General features: G+C 51.9%; 9 non-coding genes and 11 pseudogenes across 9 annotated transcripts; all 20 read left to right on the top strand.

Moving 5' to 3' along the window:
• Positions 1–1098: 1098 nt before the first annotated feature.
• On the top strand, positions 1099–1218 carry LOC120981307 (annotated as a pseudogene).
• A 2268-nt stretch (positions 1219–3486) lies between these two features.
• Positions 3487–3595, top strand: LOC120981287 (annotated as a pseudogene).
• Positions 3596–4581: 986 nt separating this feature from the next.
• On the top strand, positions 4582–4701 carry LOC120981291 (annotated as a pseudogene).
• A 1102-nt stretch (positions 4702–5803) lies between these two features.
• Positions 5804–5922, top strand: LOC120981240. The gene has a single exon (XR_005774654.1). It is a non-coding gene; the product is annotated as a 5S ribosomal RNA (ribosomal RNA).
• Positions 5923–6903: 981 nt separating this feature from the next.
• LOC120981290 lies at positions 6904–7023 on the top strand (annotated as a pseudogene).
• A 1101-nt stretch (positions 7024–8124) lies between these two features.
• LOC120981289 lies at positions 8125–8243 on the top strand. The gene has a single exon (XR_005774698.1). It is a non-coding gene; the product is annotated as a 5S ribosomal RNA (ribosomal RNA).
• Positions 8244–9230: 987 nt separating this feature from the next.
• LOC120981299 lies at positions 9231–9350 on the top strand (annotated as a pseudogene).
• A 1101-nt stretch (positions 9351–10451) lies between these two features.
• On the top strand, positions 10452–10570 carry LOC120981301. Its single transcript, XR_005774699.1, has one exon. It is a non-coding gene; the product is annotated as a 5S ribosomal RNA (ribosomal RNA).
• A 986-nt stretch (positions 10571–11556) lies between these two features.
• Positions 11557–11676, top strand: LOC120981292 (annotated as a pseudogene).
• A 1101-nt stretch (positions 11677–12777) lies between these two features.
• Positions 12778–12896, top strand: LOC120981312. Its single transcript, XR_005774700.1, has one exon. It is a non-coding gene; the product is annotated as a 5S ribosomal RNA (ribosomal RNA).
• A 986-nt stretch (positions 12897–13882) lies between these two features.
• LOC120981293 lies at positions 13883–14002 on the top strand (annotated as a pseudogene).
• Positions 14003–15103: 1101 nt separating this feature from the next.
• Positions 15104–15222, top strand: LOC120981318. Its single transcript, XR_005774701.1, has one exon. It is a non-coding gene; the product is annotated as a 5S ribosomal RNA (ribosomal RNA).
• A 986-nt stretch (positions 15223–16208) lies between these two features.
• On the top strand, positions 16209–16328 carry LOC120981302 (annotated as a pseudogene).
• A 1101-nt stretch (positions 16329–17429) lies between these two features.
• LOC120981247 lies at positions 17430–17548 on the top strand. The gene has a single exon (XR_005774660.1). It is a non-coding gene; the product is annotated as a 5S ribosomal RNA (ribosomal RNA).
• A 986-nt stretch (positions 17549–18534) lies between these two features.
• LOC120981303 lies at positions 18535–18654 on the top strand (annotated as a pseudogene).
• A 1101-nt stretch (positions 18655–19755) lies between these two features.
• LOC120981259 lies at positions 19756–19874 on the top strand. The gene has a single exon (XR_005774671.1). It is a non-coding gene; the product is annotated as a 5S ribosomal RNA (ribosomal RNA).
• Positions 19875–20859: 985 nt separating this feature from the next.
• LOC120981294 lies at positions 20860–20979 on the top strand (annotated as a pseudogene).
• Positions 20980–22080: 1101 nt separating this feature from the next.
• LOC120981270 lies at positions 22081–22199 on the top strand. The gene has a single exon (XR_005774682.1). It is a non-coding gene; the product is annotated as a 5S ribosomal RNA (ribosomal RNA).
• Positions 22200–23185: 986 nt separating this feature from the next.
• LOC120981295 lies at positions 23186–23305 on the top strand (annotated as a pseudogene).
• Positions 23306–24406: 1101 nt separating this feature from the next.
• On the top strand, positions 24407–24525 carry LOC120981282. Its single transcript, XR_005774693.1, has one exon. It is a non-coding gene; the product is annotated as a 5S ribosomal RNA (ribosomal RNA).
• Positions 24526–25208: the final 683 nt, after the last annotated feature.

Here is a 25208-nt window from a genome sequence, read left to right on the forward strand (position 1 = left end):
TTTTTACGGAACATCTGGCGGCTAATAGAACATTACTATCCTTGTCTGTTATGCGGACAATAATAGGACATGTTCTATCTTTGAACGGAAATACGGAAACGTGTACCTTCCTTTTTTTTTTTTTTCCGGATCCATTGAAATTAATGGCTCCGTATACGGGATGCAAAAAACGGAATGTAAACTGAAAAAAAAAAAGTGCAGGAAGCCTAACCTTTACAGGTGAACTTAATGTGACCTTCTCTAAACTTTTGAATGTACATGTCCAACTGTTCAATGTTTCAGTACTTTTTGCACAACTTGCTGTTCTCTAACAAAAAAGGGGCTTAACAGCAAAATTCACAAGAGGTGTTTGATCCATCCAATACATTTTCCTGGTTCAATTAGAATTGGTATTTAACCACTTCAGCCCCCCTAGCTTAAACACCCTTAATGACCAGGCCACTTTTTACACTTCTGCACTACACTACTTTCACCGTTTATTGCTCGGTCATGCAACTTACCACCCAAATGAATTTTACCTCCTTTTCTTCTCACTAATAGAGCTTTCATTTGGTGGTATTTCATTGCTGCTGACATTTTAACTTTTTTTGTTATTAATCGAAATTTAACGAAATTTTTGCAAAAAAATTACATTTTTCACTTTCAGTTGTAATTTTTTTTTTTTAAAAACGACATCCATATATAAATTTTTCTCTAAATTTAATGTTCTACATGTCTTTGATAAAAAAAAAATGTTTGGGTAAAAAAAAAAAATGGTTTGGGTAAAAGTTCTAGGGCCAGATTTATCATTACTCTGACAGCTCACTCCACTTTAACATATGGCTAAAGTCAGTTTTAGCCAAGTCAGATTTATGATCGGCCCTTTAAGACTGTGATAAATCTGGTTTGACGGTAGCAGTTTATCCGTCAGTAAGCAGCTTTACAAAAGTCGCACATCTTTACGAAAAAGTCGCACGTTTTTATGAAAAAGTTGCATGTTCTATTAGAAAAGTCTCATAAGATAAGCATGGTCCTCACTGGAGTGAAATTGCAACTTTTTTGCGACGTTTTACAATAGTCCCAATAGTAAATCTGTCTAGAGATTCATTCACAGGTGGTGTCTACCGGCCATGCCACCCTGGGTACGCCTGATCTCGTCCGATCTCAGAAGCAAAGCAGAGTTGGGCTCGGTCAGTACTTGGATGGGAGACCTCCAGGGAAGAGCGGGTGCTGTAGACCGTCTGCGCTTCCTCGTTTACATTTTTGTCATCTCCCGCTCAGATCGGCCAGCATGAATCGACGCCGCTACACACAGCGACTTGGCGCTTCCCAGAGGAGAAAAGCGCAAGAGGCCTCGGGGACCGTTTGGCTGCTAATGGCTTCTCCCCGAGCCTCCCCTGCAGGCCTCCCACCTAGCTCTTAGTCCAGGCAGCCAAGGCCTGATCACAACCTCCCGGTATACTGGCATTTGGAAATTAAAGGGTTCAAGGCAGCTGGGCCAGGCTTTGGGGCTGGTGCCTGCCCGTTTATGGCCGGCCAGCAGAAGGAATGTCCCCCTCTGCTAAGGGGAACTGTGTGTAAGAGAGCCATTGAGTGGGTGAGCACATGCAGGCCAGAAGGTGGCCAGAGCGCGGGGGAGGTGGGGGGAGTTTCGGCTAAGGCCTTGTAAAGAGGTAGGCAGACGGGAGACTGTGACGGGTGAGGTGGCTGGCGTGGGACTAGAGGCGGCTAGCTGGGCGCCGGAGCTTCCTAGGCGCTCTACGCTGCAGACAGGCTGTAGGGAGCAAAAAAAGGAAGAGGAAGGAAAGAAGAAAAAGGCCTAGGGACAGATTTATCATTACTCTGACAGCTCACTCCCCTTTAACATATGGCTAAAGTCAGTTTTAGCCAAGTCAGATTTATGATCGGCCCTTTAAGACTGTAATAAATCTGGTTTGACGGTAGCAGTTTATCCGTCAGTAAGCAGCTTTACAAAAGTCGCACGTTTTTATGAAAAAGTCGCAAGTTTTTATGAAAAAGTTGCATGTTCTATTAAAAAGTCTCATAAGATAAGCATGGTCCTCACTGGAGTGAAATTGCGACTTTTTTGCGACTTTTTACAATAGTCCCAATAGTAAATCTGTCTAGAGATTAATTTACATAAGAAAACACGCCCACTTTCAGAAAACTGGCGAGCATAGTGCAGAGCAGAAAAAAGTTGCAAATTTGTTACAGTCTTAAAGGACCACTGAGGAAGGGAGAGTGAATCTACCCGTAACGCGTATGGTGAAACAAGTGATGTACCTGCATTGAAAAGCCTCCGATAATACTGTATGGCCATACAGAAGAAAATCTCTACAGTAAAGGATTAACTATTCTTATCGTCGAAAGCTGCACCAAAGGAAATTGCGGAACAGAGTGGCAACTCCTGCGATCTTTGGAACTCCTGCGAAATTTAAACCAGCTTGCTGTATGGAGCGACTGAATAAGCCGGCAAATATTTAAAGCTCCATTGAAGCAATAGGGAGACAGCAGACGCTAGACGGTAAGCCAAACATCGATTTAAAGTTTTCTCCAATCCAAAGCTCATATCGAGCTTAAAAGGATATGCTATAAGAGACTTTTCACATTATCAGGATTCCTGTGGACACTTTATGAACATATTGCGCTCCCAGTGAATACAGCTACAACATTTTCAGTGACATTCAGTTTCCCAAATTGGGATAGAGCGCTAGAAGATAATACCCCCTCTTTCCCAAATAACAGCATATACTTGAAGTTTCTTGGTGTGATATATATTATTGAATTTATCGACACTATTGAGTCATATGAATATAGTGTTGATCATATCTACCACAATATATGTGATTGTAATGTTGTATATTATTGCTACATTGTTCTTATAAATTTTATTACTTTTATTTTATGGGGATATAATAAATATTTTCTGCACATGTCAATTTGGTTGCCAAGTGTATGAGTGCTCGCTCATTACTCTATTACTACATTTGCCTTTAAGAGAGGGTGGGGTGATTCCCTCTATATGAGCTTGCAGCACCATACCTTAACTACTTGCTAGTGAGCCACCACAACCTACCACTATTTTTTGTAATAAATCTGGTTTGACGGTAGCAGTTTATCCGTCAGTAAGCAGCTTTACAAAAGTCGCACGTTGTTATGAAAAAGTCGCAAGTTTTTATGAAAAAGTCGCATGTTCTATTAAAAAGTCTCATAAGATAAGCATGGTCCTCACTGGAGTGAAATTGCCACTTTTTTGCGACTTTTTACATTAGATTAGATTAATTTACATAAGAAAACACGCCCACTTTCAGAAAACTGGCGAGCATAGTGCAGAGCAGAAAAAAGTTGCAAATTTGTGCGCAGTTTTAGCGTTTGGGACTTTTTTGGGGACTTTTTCACTCCATTATTCTGACCTGAGCTAATGCTAAATCTGGCCCTTAGTGTTCAGCTCTGGAAAAGCCTGCCAGACTGCAAAGGAGAAGAGCAGCAAGTGAGAGGCTTGCTTCCGCCTACGGCCACACCACCCTGAACACGCCTGATCTCGGAAGCTAAGCAGGGTCGGGCCTGGTTAGTACTTGGATGGGAGACCGCCTGGGAATACCAGGTGCTGTAGGCTTTTACTTTTGCTTTTGCTTTTCCTCACGTCAACCAGCAGGGGTCACTCTCCTCTATGCCTAGTTTACATTCACTTTTTCAACCGCTCACTTGCTTCATTGCATTCGCTTTCTCTCTCCTGCTCTTTAACCCTTGCAAAACCCCAGTATGCTTGTTAGACTCCTGCCCACCACCATTCTTGCTTCTTACTTTTGAGACTAGGCTTCACTTCCATAGTACCCATGCCTCCAGCAGGGCTGGAGGCAATCACCGCTAACCTGCAGGCTCATTTACAGCGCCACACCAGCACAACATCCTTGCGGGCAATACGCCCTAGCAAAGAGAAGCCTGCTGAAAAAGCAGCTTGCAATCATTCGCACCCATCTCACCTTCTTCCTTCAAAGGGGCATCCCGGCCAGAAGCAATTATCGCCACCCACTGGACAGATGATAACTGCTAGCTGGGTGAGGGAGCGAGAATTGCTTGTGGCCGGAATACCCCTTTTCATTCACCTCCGGACACCTCGCTCTATCCCAACTTGCAGCTCCGCCTTTCACAGCTGGAATCATTTCTTGGCCTGCGGAAAGCCTGTCCTGAGCGTTTTTTTTTACAGACACCTGCTGCTGGGGCGCTACGGCGGCAAATCTTTCATGGCTGAAAAAAGACACCTGTCGGCATGGGGAGGGGTGGGCTATGGGGGGGGGGCAGGTCTTAACCCATTGGCCGTTCAGACCCGTCCCCTAATGGGCCAGAGTGGCGCTGTGCCAGAATTCACGGCTCGAAAGCTCCTGACTGTGTTAGGCGTTTTGCCATGCCCCCAACCAGATGTCCCTCGATGCTGGACAGAGGGGAAGGAAGTCCGTCACTGAAGTCCCGAGGGCGTTGGCCGTTTAGCGCTGTTCCGGCGCCACCTCCTGTTCCTGGCCAGTCCTCGGCTCACCAAGCGTGCGCGCCGCTTCGACTCCGTGCAAGCTCCAGGAAGGCTGCCTGGGCGACAAGACGGGTGGTGTCTACCGGCCATGCCACCCTGGGTACGCCTGATCTCGTCCGATCTCAGAAGCAAAGCAGGGTTGGGCTCGGTCAGTACTTGGATGGGAGACCTCCAGGGAAGAGCGGGTGCTGTAGACCGTCTGCGCTTCCTCGTTTCCATTTTTGTCATCTCCCGCTCAGATCGGCCAGCATGAATCGACGCCGCTACGCACAGCGACTTGGCGCTTCCCAGAGGAGAAAAGCGCAAGAGGCCTCGGGGACGGTTTGGCTGCTAATGGCTTCTCCCCGAGCCTCCCCTGCAGGCCTCCCACCTAGCTCTTAGTCCAGGCAGCCAAGGCCTGATCACAACCTCCCGGTATACTGGCATTTGGAAATTAAAGGGTTCAAGGCAGCTGGGCCAGGCTTTGGGGCTGGTGCCTGCCCGTTTATGGCCGGCCAGCAGAAGGAATGTCCCCCTCTGCTAAGGGGAACTGTGTGTAAGAGAGCCATTGAGTGGGTGAGCACATGCAGGCCAGGAGGTGGCCAGAGCGCGGGGGGAGGTGGGGGGAGTTTCGGCTAAGGCCTTGTAAAGAGGTAGGCAGTCGGGAGACTGTGACGGGTGAGGTGGCTGGCGTGGGACTAGAGGCGGCTAGCTGGGCGCCGGAGCTTACTAGGCGCTCTACGCTGCAGTCAGGCTTTAGGGAGCAAAAAAAGGAAGGGGAAGGAAAGAAGAAAAAGGCCTAGGGACAGATTTATCATTACTCTGACAGCTCACTCCCCTTTAACATATGGCTAAAGTCAGTTTTAGCCAAGTCAGATTTATGATCGGCCCTTTAAGACTGTAATAAATCTGGTTTGACGGTAGCAGTTTATCCGTCAGTAAGCAGCTTTACAAAAGTCGCACGTTGTTATGAAAAAGTCGCAAGTTTTTATGAAAAAGTCGCATGTTCTATTAAAAAGTCTCATAAGATAAGCATGGTCCTCACTGGAGTGAAATTGCCACTTTTTTGCGACTTTTTACATTAGATTAGATTAATTTACATAAGAAAACACGCCCACTTTCAGAAAACTGGCGAGCATAGTGCAGAGCAGAAAAAAGTTGCAAATTTGTGCGCAGTTTTAGCGTTTGGGACTTTTTTGGGGACTTTTTCACTCCATTATTCTGACCTGAGCTAATGCTAAATCTGGCCCTTAGTGTTCAGCTCTGGAAAAGCCTGCCAGACTGCAAAGGAGAAGAGCAGCAAGTGAGAGGCTTGCTTCCGCCTACGGCCACACCACCCTGAACACGCCCGATCTCGTCTGATCTCGGAAGCTAAGCAGGGTCGGGCCTGGTTAGTACTTGGATGGGAGACCGCCTGGGAATACCAGGTGCTGTAGGCTTTTACTTTTGCTTTTCCTCACGTCAACCAGCAGGGGTCACTCTCCTCTATGCCTAGTTTACATTCACTTTTTCAACCGCTCACTTGCTTCATTGCATTCGCTTTCTCTCTCCTGCTCTTTAACCCTTGCAAAACCCCAGTATGCTTGTTAGACTCCTGCCCACCACCATTCTTGCTTCTTACTTTTGAGACTAGGCTTCACTTCCATAGTACCCATGCCTCCCGCAGGGCTGGAGGCAATCACCGCTAACCTGCAGGCTCATTTACAGCGCCACACCAGCACAACATCCTTGCGGGCAATACGCCCTAGCAAAGAGAAGCCTGCTGAAAAAGCAGCTTGCAATCATTCGCACCCATCTCACCTTCTTCCTTCAAAGGGGCATCCCGGCCAGAAGCAATTATCGCCACCCACTGGACAGATGATAACTGCTAGCTGGGTGAGGGAGCGAGAATTGCTTGTGGCCGGAATACCCCTTTTCATTCACCTCCGGACACCTCGCTCTATCCCAACTTGCAGCTCCGCCTTTCACAGCTGGAATCATTTCTTGGCCTGCGGAAAGCCTGTCCTGAGCGTTTTTTTTTACAGACACCTGCTGCTGGGGCACTACGGCGGCAAATCTTTCATGGCTGAAAAAAGACACCTGTCGGCATGGGGAGGGGTGGGCTATGGGGGGGGGGGCGGGTCTTAACCCATTGGCCGTTCAGACCCGTCCCCTAATGGGCCAGAGTGGCGCTGTGCCAGAATTCACGGCTCGAAAGCTCCTGACTGTGTTAGGCGTTTTGCCATGCCCCCAACCAGATGTCCCTCGATGCTGGACAGAGGGGAAGGAAGTCCGTCGCTGAAGTCCCGAGGGCGTTGGCCGTTTAGCGCTGTTCCGGCGCCACCTCCTGTTCCTGGCCAGTCCTCGGCTCACCAAGCGTGCGCGCCGCTTCGACTCCGTGCAAGCTCCAGGAAGGCTGCCTGGGCGACAAGACAGGTGGTGTCTACCGGCCATGCCACCCTGGGTACACCTGATCTCGTCTGATCTCAGAAGCAAAGCAGGGTTGGGCTCGGTCAGTACTTGGATGGGAGACCTCCAGGGAAGAGCGGGTGCTGTAGACTGTCTGCGCTTCCTCGTTTACATTTTTGTCATCTCCCGCTCAGATCGGCCAGCATGAATCGACGCCGCTACGCACAGCGACTTGGCGCTTCCCAGAGGAGAAAAGCGCAAGAGGCCTCGGGGACGGTTTGGCTGCTAATGGCTTCTCCCCGAGCCTCCCCTGCAGGCCTCCCACCTAGCTCTTAGTCCAGGCAGCCAAGGCCTGATCACAACCTCCCGGTATACTGGCATTTGGAAATTAAAGGGTTCAAGGCAGCTGGGCCAGGCTTTGGGGCTGGTGCCTGCCCGTTTATGGCCGGCCAGCAGAAGGAATGTCCCCCTCTGCTAAGGGGAACTGTGTGTAAGAGAGCCATTGAGTGGGTGAGCACATGCAGGCCAGGAGGTGGCCAGAGCGCGGGGGAGGTGGGGGGAGTTTCGGCTAAGGCCTTGTAAAGAGGTAGGCAGACGGGAGACTGTGACGGGTGAGGTGGCTGGCGTGGGACTAGAGGCGGCTAGCTGGGCGCCGGAGCTTCCTAGGCGCTCTACGCTGCAGACAGGCTTTAGGGAGCAAAAAAAGGAAGAGGAAGGAAAGAAGAAAAAGGCCTAGGGACAGATTTATCATTACTCTGACAGCTCACTCCCCTTTAACATATGGCTAAAGTCAGTTTTAGCCAAGTCAGATTTATGATCGGCCCTTTAAGACTGTAATAAATCTGGTTTGACGGTAGCAGTTTATCCGTCAGTAAGCAGCTTTACAAAAGTCGCACGTTGTTATGAAAAAGTCGCAAGTTTTTATGAAAAAGTCGCATGTTCTATTAAAAAGTCTCATAAGATAAGCATGGTCCTCACTGGAGTGAAATTGCCACTTTTTTGCGACTTTTTACATTAGATTAGATTAATTTACATAAGAAAACACGCCCACTTTCAGAAAACTGGCGAGCATAGTGCAGAGCAGAAAAAAGTTGCAAATTTGTGCGCAGTTTTAGCGTTTGGGACTTTTTTGGGGACTTTTTCACTCCATTATTCTGACCTGAGCTAATGCTAAATCTGGCCCTTAGTGTTCAGCTCTGGAAAAGCCTGCCAGACTGCAAAGGAGAAGAGCAGCAAGTGAGAGGCTTGCTTCCGCCTACGGCCACACCACCCTGAACACGCCCGATCTCGTCTGATCTCGGAAGCTAAGCAGGGTCGGGCCTGGTTAGTACTTGGATGGGAGACCGCCTGGGAATACCAGGTGCTGTAGGCTTTTACTTTTGCTTTTGCTTTTCCTCACGTCAACCAGCAGGGGTCACTCTCCTCTATGCCTAGTTTACATTCACTTTTTCAACCGCTCACTTGCTTCATTGCATTCGCTTTCTCTCTCCTGCTCTTTAATCCTTGCAAAACCCCAGTATGCTTGTTAGACTCCTGCCCACCACCATTCTTGCTTCTTACTTTTGAGACTAGGCTTCACTTCCATAGTACCCATGCCTCCCGCAGGGCTGGAGGCAATCACCGCTAACCTGCAGGCTCATTTACAGCGCCACACCAGCACAACATCCTTGCGGGCAATACGCCCTAGCAAAGAGAAGCCTGCTGAAAAAGCAGCTTGCAATCATTCGCACCCATCTCACCTTCTTCCTTCAAAGGGGCATCCCGGCCAGAAGCAATTATCGCCACCCACTGGACAGATGATAACTGCTAGCTGGGTGAGGGAGCGAGAATTGCTTGTGGCCGGAATACCCCTTTTCATTCACCTCCGGACACCTCGCTCTATCCCAACTTGCAGCTCCGCCTTTCACAGCTGGAATCATTTCTTGGCCTGCGGAAAGCCTGTCCTGAGCGTTTTTTTTTACAGACACCTGCTGCTGGGGCACTACGGCGGCAAATCTTTCATGGCTGAAAAAAGACACCTGTCGGCATGGGGAGGGGTGGGCTATGGGGGGGGGGGCGGGTCTTAACCCATTGGCCGTTCAGACCCGTCCCCTAATGGGCCAGAGTGGCGCTGTGCCAGAATTCACGGCTCGAAAGCTCCTGACTGTGTTAGGCGTTTTGCCATGCCCCCAACCAGATGTCCCTCGATGCTGGACAGAGGGGAAGGAAGTCCGTCGCTGAAGTCCCGAGGGCGTTGGCCGTTTAGCGCTGTTCCGGCGCCACCTCCTGTGCCTGGCCAGTCCTCGGCTCACCAAGCGTGCGCGCCGCTTCGACTCCGTGCAAGCTCCAGGAAGGCTGCCTGGGCGACAAGACGGGTGGTGTCTACCGGCCATGCCACCCTGGGTACGCCTGATCTCGTCTGATCTCAGAAGCAAAGCAGGGTTGGGCTCGGTCAGTACTTGGATGGGAGACCTCCAGGGAAGAGCGGGTGCTGTAGACCGTCTGCGCTTCCTCGTTTCCATTTTTGTCATCTCCCGCTCAGATCGGCCAGCATGAATCGACGCCGCTACGCACAGCGACTTGGCGCTTCCCAGAGGAGAAAAGCGCAAGAGGCCTCGGGGACGGTTTGGCTGCTAATGGCTTCTCCCCGAGCCTCCCCTGCAGGCCTCCCACCTAGCTCTTAGTCCAGGCAGCCAAGGCCTGATCACAACCTCCCGGTATACTGGCATTTGGAAATTAAAGGGTTCAAGGCAGCTGGGCCAGGCTTTGGGGCTGGTGCCTGCCCGTTTATGGCCGGCCAGCAGAAGGAATGTCCCCCTCTGCTAAGGGGAACTGTGTGTAAGAGAGCCATTGAGTGGGTGAGCACATGCAGGCCAGGAGGTGGCCAGAGCGCGGGGGAGGTGGGGGGAGTTTCGGCTAAGGCCTTGTAAAGAGGTAGGCAGACGGGAGACTGTGACGGGTGAGGTGGCTGGCGTGGGACTAGAGGCGGCTAGCTGGGCGCCGGAGCTTCCTAGGCGCTCTACGCTGCAGACAGGCTTTAGGGAGCAAAAAAAGGAAGAGGAAGGAAAGAAGAAAAAGGCCTAGGGACAGATTTATCATTACTCTGACAGCTCACTCCACTTTAACATATGGCTAAAGTCAGTTTTAGCCAAGTCAGATTTATGATCGGCCCTTTAAGACTGTAATAAATCTGGTTTGACGGTAGCAGTTTATCCGTCAGTAAGCAGCTTTACAAAAGTCGCACGTTGTTATGAAAAAGTCGCAAGTTTTTATGAAAAAGTCGCATGTTCTATTAAAAAGTCTCATAAGATAAGCATGGTCCTCACTGGAGTGAAATTGCCACTTTTTTGCGACTTTTTACATTAGATTAGATTAATTTACATAAGAAAACACGCCCACTTTCAGAAAACTGGCGAGCATAGTGCAGAGCAGAAAAAAGTTGCAAATTTGTGCGCAGTTTTAGCGTTTGGGACTTTTTTGGGGACTTTTTCACTCCATTATTCTGACCTGAGCTAATGCTAAATCTGGCCCTTAGTGTTCAGCTCTGGAAAAGCCTGCCAGACTGCAAAGGAGAAGAGCAGCAAGTGAGAGGCTTGCTTCCGCCTACGGCCACACCACCCTGAACACGCCCGATCTCGTCTGATCTCGGAAGCTAAGCAGGGTCGGGCCTGGTTAGTACTTGGATGGGAGACCGCCTGGGAATACCAGGTGCTGTAGGCTTTTACTTTTGCTTTTGCTTTTCCTCACGTCAACCAGCAGGGGTCACTCTCCTCTATGCCTAGTTTACATTCACTTTTTCAACCGCTCACTTGCTTCATTGCATTCGCTTTCTCTCTCCTGCTCTTTAATCCTTGCAAAACCCCAGTATGCTTGTTAGACTCCTGCCCACCACCATTCTTGCTTCTTACTTTTGAGACTAGGCTTCACTTCCATAGTACCCATGCCTCCCGCAGGGCTGGAGGCAATCACCGCTAACCTGCAGGCTCATTTACAGCGCCACACCAGCACAACATCCTTGCGGGCAATACGCCCTAGCAAAGAGAAGCCTGCTGAAAAAGCAGCTTGCAATCATTCGCACCCATCTCACCTTCTTCCTTCAAAGGGGCATCCCGGCCAGAAGCAATTATCGCCACCCACTGGACAGATGATAACTGCTAGCTGGGTGAGGGAGCGAGAATTGCTTGTGGCCGGAATACCCCTTTTCATTCACCTCCGGACACCTCGCTCTATCCCAACTTGCAGCTCCGCCTTTCACAGCTGGAATCATTTCTTGGCCTGCGGAAAGCCTGTCCTGAGCGTTTTTTTTTACAGACACCTGCTGCTGGGGCGCTACGGCGGCAAATCTTTCATGGCTGAAAAAAGACACCTGTCGGCATGGGGAGGGGTGGGCTAGGGGGGGGGGGCAGGTCTTAACCCATTGGCCGTTCAGACCCGTCCCCTAATGGGCAAGAGTGGCGCTGTGCCAGAATTCACGGCTCGAAAGCTCCTGACTGTGTTAGGCGTTTTGCCATGCCCCCAACCAGATGTCCCTCGATGCTGGACAGAGGGGAAGGAAGTCCGTCACTGAAGTCCCGAGGGCGTTGGCCGTTTAGCGCTGTTCCGGCGCCACCTCCTGTTCCTGGCCAGTCCTCGGCTCACCAAGCGTGCGCGCCGCTTCGACTCCGTGCAAGCTCCAGGAAGGCTGCCTGGGCGACAAGACAGGTGGTGTCTACCGGCCATGCCACCCTGGGTACGCCTGATCTCGTCCGATCTCAGAAGCAAAGCAGGGTTGGGCTCGGTCAGTACTTGGATGGGAGACCTCCAGGGAAGAGCGGGTGCTGTAGACCGTCTGCGCTTCCTTGTTTCCATTTTTGTCATCTCCCGCTCAGATCGGCCAGCATGAATCGACGCCGCTACGCACAGCGACTTGGCGCTTCCCAGAGGAGAAAAGCGCAAGAGGCCTCGGGGACGGTTTGGCTGCTAATGGCTTCTCCCCGAGCCTCCCCTGCAGGCCTCCCACCTAGCTCTTAGTCCAGGCAGCCAAGGCCTGATCACAACCTCCCGGTATACTGGCATTTGGAAATTAAAGGGTTCAAGGCAGCTGGGCCAGGCTTTGGGGCTGGTGCCTGCCCGTTTATGGCCGGCCAGCAGAAGGAATGTCCCCCTCTGCTAAGGGGAACTGTGTGTAAGAGAGCCATTGAGTGGGTGAGCACATGCAGGCCAGGAGGTGGCCAGAGCGCGGGGGAGGTGGGGGGAGTTTCGGCTAAGGCCTTGTAAAGAGGTAGGCAGACGGGAGACTGTGACGGGTGAGGTGGCTGGCGTGGGACTAGAGGCGGCTAGCTGGGCGCCGGAGCTTCCTAGGCGCTCTACGCTGCAGACAGGCTTTAGGGAGCAAAAAAAGGAAGAGGAAGGAAAGAAGAAAAAGGCCTAGGGACAGATTTATCATTACTCTGACAGCTCACTCCCCTTTAACATATGGCTAAAGTCAGTTTTAGCCAAGTCAGATTTATGATCGGCCCTTTAAGACTGTAATAAATCTGGTTTGACGGTAGCAGTTTATCCGTCAGTAAGCAGCTTTACAAAAGTCGCACGTTGTTATGAAAAAGTCGCAAGTTTTTATGAAAAAGTCGCATGTTCTATTAAAAAGTCTCATAAGATAAGCATGGTCCTCACTGGAGTGAAATTGCCACTTTTTTGCGACTTTTTACATTAGATTAGATTAATTTACATAAGAAAACACGCCCACTTTCAGAAAACTGGCGAGCATAGTGCAGAGCAGAAAAAAGTTGCAAATTTGTGCGCAGTTTTAGCGTTTGGGACTTTTTTGGGGACTTTTTCACTCCATTATTCTGACCTGAGCTAATGCTAAATCTGGCCCTTAGTGTTCAGCTCTGGAAAAGCCTGCCAGACTGCAAAGGAGAAGAGCAGCAAGTGAGAGGCTTGCTTCCGCCTACGGCCACACCACCCTGAACACGCCCGATCTCGTCTGATCTCGGAAGCTAAGCAGGGTCGGGCCTGGTTAGTACTTGGATGGGAGACCGCCTGGGAATACCAGGTGCTGTAGGCTTTTACTTTTGCTTTTGCTTTTCCTCACGTCAACCAGCTGGGGTCACTCTCCTCTATGCCTAGTTTACATTCACTTTTTCAACCGCTCACTTGCTTCATTGCATTCGCTTTCTCTCTCCTGCTCTTTAACCCTTGCAAAACCCCAGTATGCTTGTTAGACTCCTGCCCACCACCATTCTTGCTTCTTACTTTTGAGACTAGGCTTCACTTCCATAGTACCCATGCCTCCAGCAGGGCTGGAGGCAATCACCGCTAACCTGCAGGCTCATTTACAGCGCCACACCAGCACAACATCCTTGCGGGCAATACGCCCTAGCAAAGAGAAGCCTGCTGAAAAAGCAGCTTGCAATCATTCGCACCCATCTCACCTTCTTCCTTCAAAGGGGCATCCCGGCCAGAAGCAATTATCGCCACCCACTGGACAGATGATAACTGCTAGCTGGGTGAGGGAGCGAGAATTGCTTGTGGCCGGAATACCCCTTTTCATTCACCTCCGGACACCTCGCTCTATCCCAACTTGCAGCTCCGCCTTTCACAGCTGGAATCATTTCTTGGCCTGCGGAAAGCCTGTCCTGAGCGTTTTTTTTTACAGACACCTGCTGCTGGGGCACTACGGCGGCAAATCTTTCATGGCTGAAAAAAGACCCCTGTCGGCATGGGGAGGGGTGGGCTATGGGGGGGGGGCGGGTCTTAACCCATTGGCCGTTCAGACCCGTCCCCTAATGGGCCAGAGTGGCGCTGTGCCAGAATTCACGGCTCGAAAGCTCCTGACTGTGTTAGGCGTTTTGCCATGCCCCCAACCAGATGTCCCTCGATGCTGGACAGAGGGGAAGGAAGTCCGTCGCTGAAGTCCCGAGGGCGTTGGCCGTTTAGCGCTGTTCCGGCGCCACCTCCTGTTCCTGGCCAGTCCTCGGCTCACCAAGCGTGCGCGCCGCTTCGACTCCGTGCAAGCTCCAGGAAGGCTGCCTGGGCGACAAGACGGGTGGTGTCTACCGGCCATGCCACCCTGGGTACGCCTGATCTCGTCCGATCTCAGAAGCAAAGCAGGGTTGGGCTCGGTCAGTACTTGGATGGGAGACCTCCAGGGAAGAGCGGGTGCTGTAGACCGTCTGCGCTTCCTCGTTTCCATTTTTGTCATCTCCCGCTCAGATCGGCCAGCATGAATCGACGCCGCTACGCACAGCGACTTGGCGCTTCCCAGAGGAGAAAAGCGCAAGAGGCCTCGGGGACGGTTTGGCTGCTAATGGCTTCTCCCCGAGCCTCCCCTGCAGGCCTCCCACCTAGCTCTTAGTCCAGGCAGCCAAGGCCTGATCACAACCTCCCGGTATACTGGCATTTGGAAATTAAAGGGTTCAAGGCAGCTGGGCCAGGCTTTGGGGCTGGTGCCTGCCCGTTTATGGCCGGCCAGCAGAAGGAATGTCCCCCTCTGCTAAGGGGAACTGTGTGTAAGAGAGCCATTGAGTGGGTGAGCACATGCAGGCCAGGAGGTGGCCAGAGCGCGGGGGAGGTGGGGGGAGTTTCGGCTAAGGCCTTGTAAAGAGGTAGGCAGACGGGAGACTGTGACGGGTGAGGTGGCTGGCGTGGGACTAGAGGCGGCTAGCTGGGCGCCGGAGCTTCCTAGGCGCTCTACGCTGCAGACAGGCTTTAGGGAGCAAAAAAAGGAAGAGGAAGGAAAGAAGAAAAAGGCCTAGGGACAGATTTATCATTACTCTGACAGCTCCCTCCCCTTTAACATATGGCTAAAGTCAGTTTTAGCCAAGTCAGATTTATGATCGGCCCTTTAAGACTGTAATAAATCTGGTTTGACGGTAGCAGTTTATCCGTCAGTAAGCAGCTTTACAAAAGTCGCACGTTGTTATGAAAAAGTCGCAAGTTTTTATGAAAAAGTCGCATGTTCTATTAAAAAGTCTCATAAGATAAGCATGGTCCTCACTGGAGTGAAATTGCCACTTTTTTGCGACTTTTTACATTAGATTAGATTAATTTACATAAGAAAACACGCCCACTTTCAGAAAACTGGCGAGCATAGTGCAGAGCAGAAAAAAGTTGCAAATTTGTGCGCAGTTTTAGCGTTTGGGACTTTTTTGGGGACTTTTTCACTCCATTATTCTGACCTGAGCTAATGCTAAATCTGGCCCTTAGTGTTCAGCTCTGGAAAAGCCTGCCAGACTGCAAAGGAGAAGAGCAGCAAGTGAGAGGCTTGCTTCCGCCTACGGCCACACCACCCTGAACACGCCCGATCTCGTCTGATCTCGGAAGCTAAGCAGGGTCGGGCCTGGTTAGTACTTGGATGGGAGACCGCCTGGGAATACCAGGTGCTGTAGGCTTTTACTTTTGCTTTTGCTTTTCCTCACGTCAACCAGCAGGGGTCACTCTCCTCTATGCCTAGTTTACATTCACTTTTTCAACCGCTCACTTGCTTCATTGCATTCGCTTTCTCTCTCCTGCTCTTTAACCCTTGCAAAACCCCAGTATGCTTGTTAGACTCCTGCCCACCACCATTCTTGCTTCTTACTTTTGAGACTAGGCTTCACTTCCATAGTACCCATGCCTCCCGCAGGGCTGGAGGCAATCACCGCTAACCTGCAGGCTCATTTACAGCGCCACACCAGCACAACATCCTTGCGGGCAATACGCCCTAGCAAAGAGAAGCCTGCTGAAAAAGCAGCTTGCAATCATTCGCACCCATCTCACCTTCTTCCTTCAAAGGGGCATCGCGGCCAGAAGCAATTATCGCCACCCACTGGACAGATGATAACTGCTAGCTGGGTGAGGGAGCGAGAATTGCTTGTGGCCGGAATACCCCTTTTCATTCACCTCCGGACACCTCGCTCTATCCCAACTTGCAGCTCCGCCTTTCACAGCTGGAATCATTTCTTGGCCTGCGGAAAGCCTGTCCTGAGCGTTTTTTTTTACAGACACCTGCTGCTGGGGCACTACGGCGGCAAATCTTTCATGGCTGAAAAAAGACACCTGTCGGCATGGGGAGGGGTGGGCTATGGGGGGGGGGCGGGTCTTAACCCATTGGCCGTTCAGACCCGTCCCCTAATGGGCCAGAGTGGCGCTGTGCCAGAATTCACGGCTCGAAAGCTCCTGACTGTGTTAGGCGTTTTGCCATGCCCCCAACCAGATGTCCCTCGATGCTGGACAGAGGGGAAGGAAGTCCGTCGCTGAAGTCCCGAGGGCGTTGGCCGTTTAGCGCTGTTCCGGCGCCACCTCCTGTGCCTGGCCAGTCCTCGGCTCACCAAGCGTGCGCGCCGCTTCGACTCCGTGCAAGCTCCAGGAAGGCTGCCTGGGCGACAAGACGGGTGGTGTCTACCGGCCATGCCACCCTGGGTACGCCTGATCTCGTCTGATCTCAGAAGCAAAGCAGGGTTGGGCTCGGTCAGTACTTGGATGGGAGACCTCCAGGGAAGAGCGGGTGCTGTAGACCGTCTGCGCTTCCTCGTTTCCATTTTTGTCATCTCCCGCTCAGATCGGCCAGCATGAATCGACGCCGCTACGCACAGCGACTTGGCGCTTCCCAGAGGAGAAAAGCGCAAGAGGCCTCGGGGACGGTTTGGCTGCTAATGGCTTCTCCCCGAGCCTCCCCTGCAGGCCTCCCACCTAGCTCTTAGTCCAGGCAGCCAAGGCCTGATCACAACCTCCCGGTATACTGGCATTTGGAAATTAAAGGGTTCAAGGCAGCTGGGCCAGGCTTTGGGGCTGGTGCCTGCCCGTTTATGGCCGGCCAGCAGAAGGAATGTCCCCCTCTGCTAAGGGGAACTGTGTGTAAGAGAGCCATTGAGTGGGTGAGCACATGCAGGCCAGGAGGTGGCCAGAGCGCGGGGGAGGTGGGGGGAGTTTCGGCTAAGGCCTTGTAAAGAGGTAGGCAGACGGGAGACTGTGACGGGTGAGGTGGCTGGCGTGGGACTAGAGGCGGCTAGCTGGGCGCCGGAGCTTCCTAGGCGCTCTACGCTGCAGACAGGCTTTAGGGAGCAAAAAAAGGAAGAGGAAGGAAAGAAGAAAAAGGCCTAGGGACAGATTTATCATTACTCTGACAGCTCACTCCCCTTTAACATATGGCTAAAGTCAGTTTTAGCCAAGTCAGATTTATGATCGGCCCTTTAAGACTGTAATAAATCTGGTTTGACGGTAGCAGTTTATCCGTCAGTAAGCAGCTTTACAAAAGTCGCACGTTGTTATGAAAAAGTCGCAAGTTTTTATGAAAAAGTCGCATGTTCTATTAAAAAGTCTCATAAGATAAGCATGGTCCTCACTGGAGTGAAATTGCCACTTTTTTGCGACTTTTTACATTAGATTAGATTAATTTACATAAGAAAACACGCCCACTTTCAGAAAACTGGCGAGCATAGTGCAGAGCAGAAAAAAGTTGCAAATTTGTGCGCAGTTTTAGCGTTTGGGACTTTTTTGGGGACTTTTTCACTCCATTATTCTGACCTGAGCTAATGCTAAATCTGGCCCTTAGTGTTCAGCTCTGGAAAAGCCTGCCAGACTGCAAAGGAGAAGAGCAGCAAGTGAGAGGCTTGCTTCCGCCTACGGCCACACCACCCTGAACACGCCCGATCTCGTCTGATCTCGGAAGCTAAGCAGGGTCGGGCCTGGTTAGTACTTGGATGGGAGACCGCCTGGGAATACCAGGTGCTGTAGGCTTTTACTTTTGCTTTTGCTTTTCCTCACGTCAACCAGCAGGGGTCACTCTCCTCTATGCCTAGTTTACATTCACTTTTTCAACCGCTCACTTGCTTCATTGCATTCGCTTTCTCTCTCCTGCTCTTTAACCCTTGCAAAACCCCAGTATGCTTGTTAGACTCCTGCCCACCACCATTCTTGCTTCTTACTTTTGAGACTAGGCTTCACTTCCATAGTACCCATGCCTCCAGCAGGGCTGGAGGCAATCACCGCTAACCTGCAGGCTCATTTACAGCGCCACACCAGCACAACATCCTTGCGGGCAATACGCCCTAGCAAAGAGAAGCCTGCTGAAAAAGCAGCTTGCAATCATTCGCACCCATCTCACCTTCTTCCTTCAAAGGGGCATCCCGGCCAGAAGCAATTATCGCCACCCACTGGACAGATGATAACTGCTAGCTGGGTGAGGGAGCGAGAATTGCTTGTGGCCGGAATACCCCTTTTCATTCACCTCCGGACACCTCGCTCTATCCCAACTTGCAGCTCCGCCTTTCACAGCTGGAATCATTTCTTGGCCTGCGGAAAGCCTGTCCTGAGCGTTTTTTTTTACAGACACCTGCTGCTGGGGCGCTACGGCGGCAAATCTTTCATGGCTGAAAAAAGACACCTGTCGGCATGGGGAGGGGTGGGCTATGGGGGGGGGGCAGGTCTTAACCCATTGGCCGTTCAGACCCGTCCCCTAATGGGCCAGAGTGGCGCTGTGCCAGAATTCACGGCTCGAAAGCTCCTGACTGTGTTAGGCGTTTTGCCATGCCCCCAACCAGATGTCCCTCGATGCTGGACAGAGGGGAAGGAAGTCCGTCACTGAAGTCCCGAGGGCGTTGGCCGTTTAGCGCTGTTCCGGCGCCACCTCCTGTTCCTGGCCAGTCCTCGGCTCACCAAGCGTGCGCGCCGCTTCGACTCCGTGCAAGCTCCAGGAAGGCTGCCTGGGCGACAAGACAGGTGGTGTCTACCGGCCATGCCACCCTGGGTACGCCTGATCTCGTCTGATCTCAGAAGCAAAGCAGGGTTGGGCTCGGTCAGTACTTGGATGGGAGACCTCCAGGGAAGAGCGGGTGCTGTAGACCGTCTGCGCTTCCTCGTTTCCATTTTTGTCATCTCCCGCTCAGATCGGCCAGCATGAATCGACGCCGCTACGCACAGCGACTTGGCGCTTCCCAGAGGAGAAAAGCGCAAGAGGCCTCGGGGACGGTTTGGCTGCTAATGGCTTCTCCCCGAGCCTCCCCTGCAGGCCTCCCACCTAGCTCTTAGTCCAGGCAGCCAAGGCCTGATCACAACCTCCCGGTATACTGGCATTTGGAAATTAAAGGGTTCAAGGCAGCTGGGCCAGGCTTTGGGGCTGGTGCCTGCCCGTTTATGGCCGGCCAGCAGAAGGAATGTCCCCCTCTGCTAAGGGGAACTGTGTGTAAGAGAGCCATTGAGTGGGTGAGCACATGCAGGCCAGGAGGTGGCCAGAGCGCGGGGGAGGTGGGGGGAGTTTCGGCTAAGGCCTTGTAAAGAGGTAGGCAGACGGGAGACTGTGACGGGTGAGGTGGCTGGCGTGGGACTAGAGGCGGCTAGCTGGGCGCCGGAGCTTCCTAGGCGCTCTACGCTGCAGACAGGCTTTAGGGAGCAAAAAAAGGAAGAGGAAGGAAAGAAGAAAAAGGCCTAGGGACAGATTTATCATTACTCTGACAGCTCACTCCCCTTTAACATATGGCTAAAGTCAGTTTTAGCCAAGTCAGATTTATGATCGGCCCTTTAAGACTGTAATAAATCTGGTTTGACGGTAGCAGTTTATCCGTCAGTAAGCAGCTTTACAAAAGTCGCACGTTGTTATGAAAAAGTCGCAAGTTTTTATGAAAAAGTCGCATGTTCTATTAAAAAGTCTCATAAGATAAGCATGGTCCTCACTGGAGTGAAATTGCCACTTTTTTGCGACTTTTTACATTAGATTAGATTAATTTACATAAGAAAACACGCCCACTTTCAGAAAACTGGCGAGCATAGTGCAGAGCAGAAAAAAGTTGCAAATTTGTGCGCAGTTTTAGCGTTTGGGACTTTTTTGGGGACTTTTTCACTCCATTATTCTGACCTGAGCTAATGCTAAATCTGGCCCTTAGTGTTCAGCTCTGGAAAAGCCTGCCAGACTGCAAAGGAGAAGAGCAGCAAGTGAGAGGCTTGCTTCCGCCTACGGCCACACCACCCTGAACACGCCCGATCTCGTCTGATCTCGGAAGCTAAGCAGGGTCGGGCCTGGTTAGTACTTGGATGGGAGACCGCCTGGGAATACCAGGTGCTGTAGGCTTTTACTTTTGCTTTTGCTTTCCTCACGTCAACCAGCAGGGGTCACTCTCCTCTATGCCTAGTTTACATTCACTTTTTCAACCGCTCACTTGCTTCATTGCATTCGCTTTCTCTCTCCTGCTCTTTAACCCTTGCAAAACCCCAGTATGCTTGTTAGACTCCTGCCCACCACCATTCTTGCTTCTTACTTTTGAGACTAGGCTTCACTTCCATAGTACCCATGCCTCCAGCAGGGCTGGAGGCAATCACCGCTAACCTGCAGGCTCATTTACAGCGCCACACCAGCACAACATCCTTGCGGGCAATACGCCCTAGCAAAGAGAAGCCTGCTGAAAAAGCAGCTTGCAATCATTCGCACCCATCTCACCTTCTTCCTTCAAAGGGGCATCGCGGCCAGAAGCAATTATCGCCACCCACTGGACAGATGATAACTGCTAGCTGGGTGAGGGAGCGAGAATTGCTTGTGGCCGGAATACCCCTTTTCATTCACCTCCGGACACCTCGCTCTATCCCAACTTGCAGCTCCGCCTTTCACAGCTGGAATCATTTCTTGGCCTGCGGAAAGCCTGTCCTGAGCGTTTTTTTTTACAGACACCTGCTGCTGGGGCGCTACGGCGGCAAATCTTTCATGGCTGAAAAAAGACACCTGTCGGCATGGGGAGGGGTGGGCTATGGGGGGGGGGCGGGTCTTAACCCATTGGCCGTTCAGACCCGTCCCCTAATGGGCCAGAGTGGCGCTGTGCCAGAATTCACGGCTCGAAAGCTCCTGACTGTGTTAGGCGTTTTGCCATGCCCCCAACCAGATGTCCCTCGATGCTGGACAGAGGGGAAGGAAGTCCGTCGCTGAAGTCCCGAGGGCGTTGGCCGTTTAGCGCTGTTCCGGCGCCACCTCCTGTTCCTGGCCAGTCCTCGGCTCACCAAGCGTGCGCGCCGCTTCGACTCCGTGCAAGCTCCAGGAAGGCTGCCTGGGCGACAAGACGGGTGGTGTCTACCGGCCATGCCACCCTGGGTACGCCTGATCTCGTCCGATCTCAGAAGCAAAGCAGGGTTGGGCTCGGTCAGTACTTGGATGGGAGACCTCCAGGGAAGAGCGGGTGCTGTAGACCGTCTGCGCTTCCTCGTTTCCATTTTTGTCATCTCCCGCTCAGATCGGCCAGCATGAATCGACGCCGCTACGCACAGCGACTTGGCGCTTCCCAGAGGAGAAAAGCGCAAGAGGCCTCGGGGACGGTTTGGCTGCTAATGGCTTCTCCCCGAGCCTCCCCTGCAGGCCTCCCACCTAGCTCTTAGTCCAGGCAGCCAAGGCCTGATCACAACCTCCCGGTATACTGGCATTTGGAAATTAAAGGGTTCAAGGCAGCTGGGCCAGGCTTTGGGGCTGGTGCCTGCCCGTTTATGGCCGGCCAGCAGAAGGAATGTCCCCCTCTGCTAAGGGGAACTGTGTGTAAGAGAGCCATTGAGTGGGTGAGCACATGCAGGCCAGGAGGTGGCCAGAGCGCGGGGGAGGTGGGGGGAGTTTCGGCTAAGGCCTTGTAAAGAGGTAGGCAGACGGGAGACTGTGACGGGTGAGGTGGCTGGCGTGGGACTAGAGGCGGCTAGCTGGGCGCCGGAGCTTCCTAGGCGCTCTACGCTGCAGACAGGCTTTAGGGAGCAAAAAAAGGAAGAGGAAGGAAAGAAGAAAAAGGCCTAGGGACAGATTTATCATTACTCTGACAGCTCACTCCCCTTTAACATATGGCTAAAGTCAGTTTTAGCCAAGTCAGATTTATGATCGGCCCTTTAAGACTGTAATAAATCTGGTTTGACGGTAGCAGTTTATCCGTCAGTAAGCAGCTTTACAAAAGTCGCACGTTGTTATGAAAAAGTCGCAAGTTTTTATGAAAAAGTCGCATGTTCTATTAAAAAGTCTCATAAGATAAGCATGGTCCTCACTGGAGTGAAATTGCCACTTTTTTGCGACTTTTTACATTAGATTAGATTAATTTACATAAGAAAACACGCCCACTTTCAGAAAACTGGCGAGCATAGTGCAGAGCAGAAAAAAGTTGCAAATTTGTGCGCAGTTTTAGCGTTTGGGACTTTTTTGGGGACTTTTTCACTCCATTATTCTGACCTGAGCTAATGCTAAATCTGGCCCTTAGTGTTCAGCTCTGGAAAAGCCTGCCAGACTGCAAAGGAGAAGAGCAGCAAGTGAGAGGCTTGCTTCCGCCTACGGCCACACCACCCTGAACACGCCCGATCTCGTCTGATCTCGGAAGCTAAGCAGGGTCGGGCCTGGTTAGTACTTGGATGGGAGACCGCCTGGGAATACCAGGTGCTGTAGGCTTTTACTTTTGCTTTTGCTTTTCCTCACGTCAACCAGCAGGGGTCACTCTCCTCTATGCCTAGTTTACATTCACTTTTTCAACCGCTCACTTGCTTCATTGCATTCGCTTTCTCTCTCCTGCTCTTTAACCCTTGCAAAACCCCAGTATGCTTGTTAGACTCCTGCCCACCACCATTCTTGCTTCTTACTTTTGAGACTAGGCTTCACTTCCATAGTACCCATGCCTCCAGCAGGGCTGGAGGCAATCACCGCTAACCTGCAGGCTCATTTACAGCGCCACACCAGCACAACATCCTTGCGGGCAATACGCCCTAGCAAAGAGAAGCCTGCTGAAAAAGCAGCTTGCAATCATTCGCACCCATCTCACCTTCTTCCTTCAAAGGGGCATCCCGGCCAGAAGCAATTATCGCCACCCACTGGACAGATGATAACTGCTAGCTGGGTGAGGGAGCGAGAATTGCTTGTGGCCGGAATACCCCTTTTCATTCACCTCCGGACACCTCGCTCTATCCCAACTTGCAGCTCCGCCTTTCACAGCTGGAATCATTTCTTGGCCTGCGGAAAGCCTGTCCTGAGCGTTTTTTTTTACAGACACCTGCTGCTGGGGCGCTACGGCGGCAAATCTTTCATGGCTGAAAAAAGACACCTGTCGGCATGGGGAGGGGTGGGCTATGGGGGGGGGGCGGGTCTTAACCCATTGGCCGTTCAGACCCGTCCCCTAATGGGCCAGAGTGGCGCTGTGCCAGAATTCACGGCTCGAAAGCTCCTGACTGTGTTAGGCGTTTTGCCATGCCCCCAACCAGATGTCCCTCGATGCTGGACAGAGGGGAAGGAAGTCCGTCGCTGAAGTCCCGAGGGCGTTGGCCGTTTAGCGCTGTTCCGGCGCCACCTCCTGTTCCTGGCCAGTCCTCGGCTCACCAAGCGTGCGCGCCGCTTCGACTCCGTGCAAGCTCCAGGAAGGCTGCCTGGGCGACAAGACAGGTGGTGTCTACCGGCCATGCCACCCTGGGTACGCCTGATCTCGTCCGATCTCAGAAGCAAAGCAGGGTTGGGCTCGGTCAGTACTTGGATGGGAGACCTCCAGGGAAGAGCGGGTGCTGTAGACCGTCTGCGCTTCCTCGTTTCCATTTTTGTCATCTCCCGCTCAGATCGGCCAGCATGAATCGACGCCGCTACGCACAGCGACTTGGCGCTTCCCAGAGGAGAAAAGCGCAAGAGGCCTCGGGGACGGTTTGGCTGCTAATGGCTTCTCCCCGAGCCTCCCCTGCAGGCCTCCCACCTAGCTCTTAGTCCAGGCAGCCAAGGCCTGATCACAACCTCCCGGTATACTGGCATTTGGAAATTAAAGGGTTCAAGGCAGCTGGGCCAGGCTTTGGGGCTGGTGCCTGCCCGTTTATGGCCGGCCAGCAGAAGGAATGTCCCCCTCTGCTAAGGGGAACTGTGTGTAAGAGAGCCATTGAGTGGGTGAGCACATGCAGGCCAGGAGGTGGCCAGAGCGCGGGGGAGGTGGGGGGAGTTTCGGCTAAGGCCTTGTAAAGAGGTAGGCAGACGGGAGACTGTGACGGGTGAGGTGGCTGGCGTGGGACTAGAGGCGGCTAGCTGGGCGCCGGAGCTTCCTAGGCGCTCTACGCTGCAGACAGGCTTTAGGGAGCAAAAAAAGGAAGAGGAAGGAAAGAAGAAAAAGGCCTAGGGACAGATTTATCATTACTCTGACAGCTCACTCCCCTTTAACATATGGCTAAAGTCAGTTTTAGCCAAGTCAGATTTATGATCGGCCCTTTAAGACTGTAATAAATCTGGTTTGACGGTAGCAGTTTATCCGTCAGTAAGCAGCTTTACAAAAGTCGCACGTTGTTATGAAAAAGTCGCAAGTTTTTATGAAAAAGTCGCATGTTCTATTAAAAAGTCTCATAAGATAAGCATGGTCCTCACTGGAGTGAAATTGCCACTTTTTTGCGACTTTTTACATTAGATTAGATTAATTTACATAAGAAAACACGCCCACTTTCAGAAAACTGGCGAGCATAGTGCAGAGCAGAAAAAAGTTGCAAATTTGTGCGCAGTTTTAGCGTTTGGGACTTTTTTGGGGACTTTTTCACTCCATTATTCTGACCTGAGCTAATGCTAAATCTGGCCCTTAGTGTTCAGCTCTGGAAAAGCCTGCCAGACTGCAAAGGAGAAGAGCAGCAAGTGAGAGGCTTGCTTCCGCCTACGGCCACACCACCCTGAACACGCCCGATCTCGTCTGATCTCGGAAGCTAAGCAGGGTCGGGCCTGGTTAGTACTTGGATGGGAGACCGCCTGGGAATACCAGGTGCTGTAGGCTTTTACTTTTGCTTTTGCTTTTCCTCACGTCAACCAGCAGGGGTCACTCTCCTCTATGCCTAGTTTACATTCACTTTTTCAACCGCTCACTTGCTTCATTGCATTCGCTTTCTCTCTCCTGCTCTTTAATCCTTGCAAAACCCCAGTATGCTTGTTAGACTCCTGCCCACCACCATTCTTGCTTCTTACTTTTGAGACTAGGCTTCACTTCCATAGTACCCATGCCTCCCGCAGGGCTGGAGGCAATCACCGCTAACCTGCAGGCTCATTTACAGCGCCACACCAGCACAACATCCTTGCGGGCAATACGCCCTAGCAAAGAGAAGCCTGCTGAAAAAGCAGCTTGCAATCATTCGCACCCATCTCACCTTCTTCCTTCAAAGGGGCATCCCGGCCAGAAGCAATTATCGCCACCCACTGGACAGATGATAACTGCTAGCTGGGTGAGGGAGCGAGAATTGCTTGTGGCCGGAATACCCCTTTTCATTCACCTCCGGACACCTCGCTCTATCCCAACTTGCAGCTCCGCCTTTCACAGCTGGAATCATTTCTTGGCCTGCGGAAAGCCTGTCCTGAGCGTTTTTTTTTACAGACACCTGCTGCTGGGGCACTACGGCGGCAAATCTTTCATGGCTGAAAAAAGACACCTGTCGGCATGGGGAGGGGTGGGCTATGGGGGGGGGG

Source organism: Bufo bufo, chromosome 10 (genome assembly GCF_905171765.1).
Source record: "Bufo bufo chromosome 10, aBufBuf1.1, whole genome shotgun sequence".
NCBI lineage: Eukaryota > Metazoa > Chordata > Amphibia > Anura > Bufonidae > Bufo > Bufo bufo.